Raw genomic sequence first — 9,084 nt, forward strand, 5'->3', positions numbered from 1 at the left:
ACTTGACGAAATCACATGTGGTTCTTCTTTTCACCCAAAGTCAATAAAAGCGTGCAATTGAGGGTTTCAAAATCATGGTTTATCGACCATTCAAAATATATATGGTAACATGCCTTTATTAATGGTAAATATCTGTTGAACACTCACTTCAAATTGTTTCAAGTTAAGTATGACAGATTTTTTTTATACAGTAAGTCAAAGTATGGTATATTTTTCGAGATTTTTCTCACATGTAACCATCGTTACCGAGTCCTTGACATGATAATATGTAAGATAAACATTAATTTTCCATGTATTATTCCATAACTTGTATTGGAATTGACTGAGCATATATTTTTCTAATTTGCGAAAGACAATAAATACAGGTTTTCCAAGAAAATATTTAATCAACACAACAAGAAATTATCTGCTGTAAAAGTCAGCAATAAGATTTTAAGAGCGTAAAATAAACGACTAGATATCACTTTCAATATCTTTGAAATGGCAGAAAATAAAATTGATTAACAAATATTCTCGAACAGTTCAATATGTATGAAACATGAAAACAAAAGACTAGCAATAGATATAGAACGATAGCTTTTATGTATGTAAATGAAGTAGCGCTATAATTATGTAACGTATGTTTCAACACTTACACAACAGTACATCCATGAAAATATTATGCCAAAACGATGTCATCATCAGTTATTCTTTACGATTGATGTTGCAAAATCATAACGACATCACTTAATTCAATGGAAATACCAATTTTAATAGAAATATAACGTAGACAAGCAAAAAAAATTACCAAATGTGTCTTTTCTTCTGAATTTGTTAATTTGCAATAAATATGCTATTAAAACAAAAGTAAAATATTGATGTTTCGCTATTCAAATGCTCATGATTCTTATAGAAATAACAGACACATGTTTTGAAACCTGGATTGCTCTTTGTTATAATAAACAATGAAAGTAACGTATGTTTCTTATTTTTCCTTTCATTACTGTAAACACATCATTTCCATTCAAAAAATGGAAAGAAACATATTTACCCATTTCTAACAATCTGTTTACAATAATAATATAAAGAAAATGTTTAATTTCCCAACATTTTGATTAAATGTATACCGAATCTTATGTTTTTGTTGGTTATTTTGGAATACCTTTCCATAGAAACTGTCAGTATAATCCACCACGCAGTGTTATGAATGAATATTTAACGTGAACCTTAAGACATAGATGTCCCCTATTGATTTTGAGGTCAAAAGGACAACGGTTAAACTACTCTGGACATACGCTATTGTCCGTTGAGAAGTCTTTCCTTGATAGACATCAAACTTGAAACACTGGTGCCCCCTTATGAATAGATGACCCCCATTGGATTTCAAGTCACAAGGTCAAAGGTCATACAAAATTACTCAAATGACCAGTTGCTTATAAGTATTCTGAGAGACAAAACTTACATGTATCATTATGGTAGCCTTTGACCGGTAGTTAAACCTTTATTTTCACTGTCTATACAGACATTCTACCTTTTCAGTATTGCCACAAGGGGAGCATATAATATTATTTCTAAAACATTTTTTCATGGTTGTTCTTATGTTTTAATGCATTTTTTTTCATGGTAGTTATTCTGTACTTCTGCTCTCACAAGCGCCATTTCTGAAAAAATAAATAAATAATTAAGAACAAGTAGAATAATATTACGTAACGGAATTCCTGGTAACATACCTTACACTCAGATAAAATATTTTTTAATGATTTCTCTATAAGATTGCATAGAACAATCATCAGAGATTAATCCCTTCATTTCTAAGGTATATTATGAAAAGATGCTGAATTCTAGCAAATTGATAAATGTAGAGTTGCATAGTTACATGTATCATAAATAGGACAGTAGCAGAGAAAAACATGGTCTGTATTTCTTGCAGAGGATATCTGTATATGCTGGTGAATACGGGAACAATAACACATTTGTTTCTTCATAACATAGTTGATATCCAACAAACATATCGTTAATGATGATATTTTGTCAATATGTAGTTCAATATTTGATGTCTAATCAAGCATTTCATTAAGTAGCATACGTTACTTTGAAAAACGTATGTTACCAGCGTTCTACTCAATGTAATTCTTACACCAGAGGAATTTCGAGATATTTGGAATACGATATACATTCTTTGATATGAGAAGAACAAATTCAGACCAAAACATTTCATCTGCTTAATCAATATTGTATATCAAACATTGCAGTTGTTGTAACAGTACTTACCGTAAGAGAAAATTAATCCTAATTCTCAAAGTTTAACACGTATTGACTTTCAAACTCAAATGTTCATAGTAGACATTCATGTCGTATACCACATCATGCAGACAGAGAGCAAAAATACGCGGGAAATTGTGATATCATTCCTTTTAATTAATTTCTCGGTAACGAATGTTACATCACGAATGTTACATCTTGACACGTTTGTCAAATTTCAGACCAACCAATGACTTCTGCAAAAGAAATGTTTATATTTTCATTCTCTGTACACTACGAGATTTTCATAAAAGGGGTAACATTTGCTCTGCAAATACGTTTTCATAAAAAAAATTATTGTATCGTATGTTACATTTCTAAAATCAGAATGCAAAATTTTGAGAATAATGATGACTTCTTCTCAATGCCACATCCAAATATCGCTTGATGAATATTTTCCCAAAGTTTTTGAATATTTTAGCGCCAAAATAGATCAAAAACATAAAGATAATACGAAATCTTTGTTCATACATTGGGTGTTTAATTGACCCTATGATCACATAATATAATCTGGCGACATGGAGTAATATATATACCACTGCTTAAAATCATACGCAAAAGGTGTTAAACTTTTATTGAATGAAAATTTAGGAAATACAAATGATATAAACGCAAAGAAAATTAAAAAAACACCCTCTCAGATTTTTATATTTGCTTGTTCAATTTTAAAAATTGAGTCGGCGACAGTCACGTATGTTACAAAATTAGGGTATCTACGCTTCCTACCAAGTTTATAAGTAAAGGGGAAATAAAAAGTTTACCATGCCTAGGGAGGCTATGGGTCCATGAATGTATAGCACACAAAATATATGATTTGATATAGCTTATTTTCTAATAAAGTGCCGGCGACATCGATTGCACGCTTTTATTGACTTTGAGTGTTTTATCTTGAGAAGCATTCTGTTGTTTCTACGATAAAATATGTCACACCTGCTTTCACAATGTGGGAACGAGTTTGATTAGCATTCTTCTCGAACTCTGCCGGTTTCCATCCTTCTGGAGTAAGAATACAAATGGTGTCGCCAGGTTCATATTGGCCAGGCTCTTTTGCACTGTAATCATAGTAATATTTTTGAATCTGTCGATATTCCATCAGCTTGGATGAAACCGATTCAGATTGAACAACATCTGGTTTCCGAAGGTTTTCACGCACGGGTAGTAGATTCTTCGCACGTCGAATCATTATTCTTGCATTGGCGATCCTATCTGCTCGTGTTCCTAAACTCCGAAAGGCTAAAATACACATCATCACTGGATTCTCTGCATTTATTGAAAATATTCTTGACTGTGCAACATTTTCTATACGACCGTTAGATTGTGAATACAAAGGTGAAGAGGGTATGTGCTCAATACCATAATTAGCAACAAAAACTTTCATTTTCCGACTGGTGTATTTAGGACCATTATTACTCATCAGAGTGTCCGTAATACCAGATCTAGCAATGTTTAGATGTTTAATGACATTCTGAAATGAAAGGTGGAGATAACGAACAGTGATCTATCTCATAATTCCTATAAGCAATACAAAATAGATAGTTGGGCAAACATGGACCCCTGGGCACACCAGAGGTGGAATCAGGTGCCGAGGAGGAGTAAGCATCCCCTGTCGATCGGTCACACCCGCCATGGACCCTGTTTGGATCAAGGGGTTACATCCAGGCAAAGTTCTCAGTGACTGTCGACATGACATTTCTGTGTTCGATCTAAAGATATCATAAATGTTTTGGGTCTTGTTTACCTTTTTTTTTTTCCGTGTCGATGCCGGATGGTGATGGATGAGTAAGATATCCTCAGCTTATGGCATCATGTAATAGATGAAAGACGCAGTCATAAGTTCACAATTTTATTATCTCCCTTAGCTAGAGGGTTCCAACATAATAGTCTAGAGGGTTCAAACATAATAGTTAACTCTTACACATATTAGCAACATACATTACTGGATACATTCACTCCGCTCCATGAAGAGGTAACAATGAATGTATGGTCCTCTTTCAGAGATGGAAGATCCACACTTACTCTGAATAATGTTTGCAATTCAGATTTCAATAAAAAAAATTAATTGCATAAATTCAATGTTATGATTATAAAATGATGAAGAAAACTGAAAATTTAGAAAATTACTTCTAAGATGTTTAGGTTTTTGTTTTACAATCCATATCAATATTTCAGTAAATTGAACAAAGTGTATCTCTCTATGAGATTGGATTGCATCAGTAAATCAGCTATTCATGAAAGGCAAAGATAACGAAAAGTGATCAATCTCATAACTCTTATAAGCAATCAATACAAAATAAAGAGTTGGACAAACACGGACCCCTGGATATACCAGAGGTGGGATCAGGTACGTAGGAGGAGTAAGCATCCCCTGTCGAACGGTCACACCCGCCGTGAGCCCTATATCTTGATCAGGCAAACGGGGTAATCCGTTGTAAAGAATGGCTTAACAATAAGTATGAAACATCCAGATAGCATTTTACCAAATGGCAGGTTGTATTTGCAAACTAGAATTTTCGAAATGCCAACTTTAAACGAGGCTATTGAAACCCCTGTAACATCAATTTGTTTATCAGTAGCCAGCCCCGATATAAAAATTGATCATACGCAGAACAAGCTCTTCCGTATCGAATCAATTGAGAGACAAAAACACCATATGCAGGTGATAATGGAATATTGCTACATAAATATGGGAAGTTGATGATAGGGAAACTGAAATCATCCCATTTATCATAAAGTTGAATTGTTGGTTTGTTAGTATTAAACTATTTTAAGTACGAAGCAGATGTGGAAGACGCTGTGTTGTCTTTTATTTCGAGTTCAATAGGATATATCGAATCGACACATGAATGAAAATGATCATTGGTAATAGATAAAACGTCGTCGATATATATCTAAATATCCTGTCGACCGGTCACACCCGCCGTGAGCCCAACATCTTGATCAAGTAAACGGAGTTATCCTTAGTCAAAATCAGTGTGCCAAGAACGGCCTAACAATCGACATAAAACACATCAGACAGCATTTTACCCAATGATAGGTTGTATTGGCAAACTAGATCGTTATAACGACCATAGAATTTGTGAAATGCTGATTTTAAACGAGACTGTTGGAACCCCTGCACCATCAACTTGTTTGTCAGTAGCCTGCTTCGATTTTAAAATTGACCACATACAGAACACGCTCTTGCGAATCGAATCAGTTGAGAGATGTAAACACCATATGCAGGTGATAAGGGAATATTGCTACATAAATATGGGAAGTTGACGATGGAGAAGTTGAAATCCTTCCCTTTGTCATAAAGTTGAGTTGTTAGTTTGCCGTTAATATCTACTTTCAATAAAATATCTAAGTATGAAGCAGAAGTGGACGACTCTGTGGTTTCTTTTATTTCAAGTTCACTGGGATATATTGAATCGAGATATGAATGAATATTGTTATTGTTAATAGATAATACATCGTCGATATATCTAAATGTGGAATCGAAGGCCACATCAAGAGATTTATAGAAAGAGAATTTGACTTTTAAAGTTGAGGTTAAATGTAAACTGACAGTTCTATAAGGATATCTATCAAGGCTTACCAGTTGGTTCAGTGGTACAATGTAGTGTGTAGGACTATAATAGATCTTTAGATTATGAGTTTGAGATCCATTGTCATTAATTAATTAACTACAATGTAATTTAAAATCGAATATATTGAGTGTATACAGCAAGCAGGTATAAAACAAACACTATAACAAAAACTTGAATGATTTTTATTTGTTTACTTTTATTTACTGTTTAGGTAATGACTAATCAAGTAGATACAATGTTTATTTAAATTGTTTTTTCCTTCACAAGGGTGCAACAGCAAAACAGAGACGGACAAGGTTATATTAGGTTTTCCATTCCATTTTTATTTACTATTTTCTCATTAAAAATCGTAAGACCAACTGTGGTTTCTAATCTGTCTGCCTTCTAAAAGGTCGGGGATTCTCTTGAAGAACCATGGGTTTTGATTTATGCCCTGGGTCTTTGACTTTGCTGTCCATAAACTGACGCAATCTCTCTCATGGGGTATCTCCTTTCACATCTCTGTAAAAATACATGATATGAAATTGTAATAAATGCCAAGCTACTGTCATATTGGGACTCAGACAGCATATACCTACGCACATGAAGACAAGAATGCAAATGAATTGGGGACAATAAAAGCTGCAGGTTCCATTGTGAATATTGGAAGTATATTGAGGAGGGAATGACGATTATTGAAAATAGAGAATGCCTGATGATTTCAATGACAGTAATAATACATTTATAAATGTATCACGTGCAGACATTGACATGCTCTTGGTAGACTTCGAAGTTATCCAATGCCTGCATTGCTGTATTTGATTACTTTTAGTCTGTCAATGCCTGCATTGGATGACTTTAGAGTTGACCAATGCCTTTATTGAGAGAAAAAATGTTGAACAATGTCCGTTTTGAGAAACGTTGGTTATACTAGCTCCAGAATTTAGATACAAAAATGTCTGACATTGCCAAACTGCAAACAGGTATAGTCTAAATTAACTGTATCGACATTCACATGAATGATTTGTGACATTCCTCAATGTAGGCCCAAATATTTTAAATGGTCCCCCCCCCCTTAAAAATCCGCCGATTTGGATAATTTTTTCATCAATTACCAAAAACGTCTTTACTTTGCTAAAATTGAAATTGCCGAACATTTTCATGACAATTTTGCACAGTGCGCCAGTTTTTTTCTTCCAAATCATAACAATAAGACATGCATGCCTAAAAAGTCGTTATTTGAATAAAAAAAAATAGATTGGAAAAATTAGAAAACAGTTTAATCTCCATTACTACTACAATCTGGTTAAAAATAGTCCTTCTACCCGCTCAATAGATCACTACACAAGTGATCTACTTGAGCGGATCAAAGGATCTGATTTTAATCAAATTGTTACTACTTCATGGTATTTCGTTCACATAACTGGTTTCGTTAACTAGAAAAAGATAAGTTCCAGCCTAAAATCAAATGTTATAAAACACTAATTATAGTTCTCTATTTAACAGATAATTATTCTATTTCAGTCATATCCCTCTTTGTACCCCACAACTGGTTCCGTTCCATTTCGTTCCGCAAAATATGGATCCCCCATTTCTTAAAATGTAGGTGATACTGATTTGACCATAATTAGTTATTTTTTTGTAAAAATGGGATTGATTTTGACTTACATGCTATAAAACGTGTAATTTGATTGGTCGATACAAATGTAAAAAGATCTATCGTTGGTCAAGAGGGAAATCACGAATAAACCTCCCAAAGTTGATATTGAGGTAAACTCACCCTAAGATAATATACACCAGAAAAATAACGTCGCATGTTTATAATATACATGTATAATTATTGACTAAATTGATAAGGTTTACTAATGGCATTGGTTCTACCTCATCCGGTCCGTCTATACGTAAGTGGACAGAATCAAAAGTCAATAGTTCCTTCGTTTTAAATGATCAGGAATTTTACAACAATTCTCACAATGTTTTTCTCATTACTTAAACAAATAAAAACATGTGTAATGCAGCACATTATAACAATCATATTTCATTTCAACTGTCAAAACCTAGAAACTGTAACAGTACTATAATATATTCTCATTTTCACAATATAGTTGATAGTGATTTGACATTCATTTGTGGTGCTTGGTAAAGCCGTCAATGGCAATGAATTTGACTAACCAACACATGCTGTAAAACGCCTAATTTGATTAGTCGATTAAAAAGGCAGCAAAGCTATGGTTTGTCAAGAGGGAAATCCCAAATAAACTTCCCAACATTAATTACGAGGTGAACTCAATCTCAGATATACACCAGTAAAGATCGTCTGGATCAATCAAAAGGCAATAAAATTCCTGATCATTTGATAATAATGAAACATGTTTGATGAAAAGGTGATGACAACGATTACAGAAATCAGTCTCATAACCCCCTATATTCTTGTGAGAATCCGGGTTAGAATACGTCCTCAGTACCCCCTTGCTTGTCGTAAGAGGTGACTAAATGGGGCAGTCCTTCGGATGAGACCGCAAAAGTCGAGGCACTGTGTGACAGCACCATAAAGATCCCCCCATGCTCAAAGGCCGTAAGCGCCGAGCATAGACCTAAATTTTGCATTCCTTCACCGGCAATGATGACGTCTCCATATGAGTGAAAAGTTCTCAAAAGGGACGTTAAACAATATGAAATCAAACAATCAATCAATCATAACCCCTATAACGAATACAAAATTAAAGGGGAAGGCAACCCTAAAAAAATTTGCATGATAAATGATAGGATTAATTCTATGATAAAGAAATTGACATACTATTCTCTTGATATACGGCCTAAATAAGCTTCAGTACTAATTTGAAAACGTTAAAATTTGAAATCCCGCCATCTATATAGGCTGCTATGATATGGAACTCTTTGGTATTCAAGACCACAAAGATCAATAATTTTGACATCACACCGTCTGTTCCGGTTTTGACGAGATTCTAAGATCATCACAGTCGCCATTTTCACCTATGGGTCATGAGATAAGAAAGTATTTCCATTTTTCGGACGACCAAAAAAAAAAACACCCCAACAAACAAATGTAAAATAATAATTATTTTAGAGACTAAGTTTAGCAAGTTTTTAAACATTTGATTTAATCTGATCGTATTAAGTATAACAATACGATTAGGCAACAGGCAGATCCTATATAAGCCTTTAATTTTTTAGCATAGCAGAAGGGAAAAATAATAAAAACGTATCGCAAGTTGATGTGAAAATTGTGATTTTC

The 9,084-nt window shown here is 33.8% G+C and overlaps 1 long non-coding RNA gene across 1 annotated transcript; it reads right to left on the minus strand.

Annotated features, from left to right (window-relative positions):
- Positions 1 to 366: 366 nt before the first annotated feature.
- Positions 367 to 2,586, minus strand: LOC130052004 (uncharacterized). The gene is made up of 2 exons (XR_008800313.1): positions 2,251 to 2,586; positions 367 to 1,640 (listed from the first exon to the last, which is right to left on the minus strand). It is a non-coding gene; the product is annotated as an uncharacterized LOC130052004 (long non-coding RNA).
- Positions 2,587 to 9,084: the final 6,498 nt, after the last annotated feature.

The sequence above is a fragment of the Ostrea edulis genome, chromosome 1 (genome assembly GCF_947568905.1).
Source record: "Ostrea edulis chromosome 1, xbOstEdul1.1, whole genome shotgun sequence".
Lineage (NCBI taxonomy): Eukaryota > Metazoa > Mollusca > Bivalvia > Ostreida > Ostreidae > Ostrea > Ostrea edulis.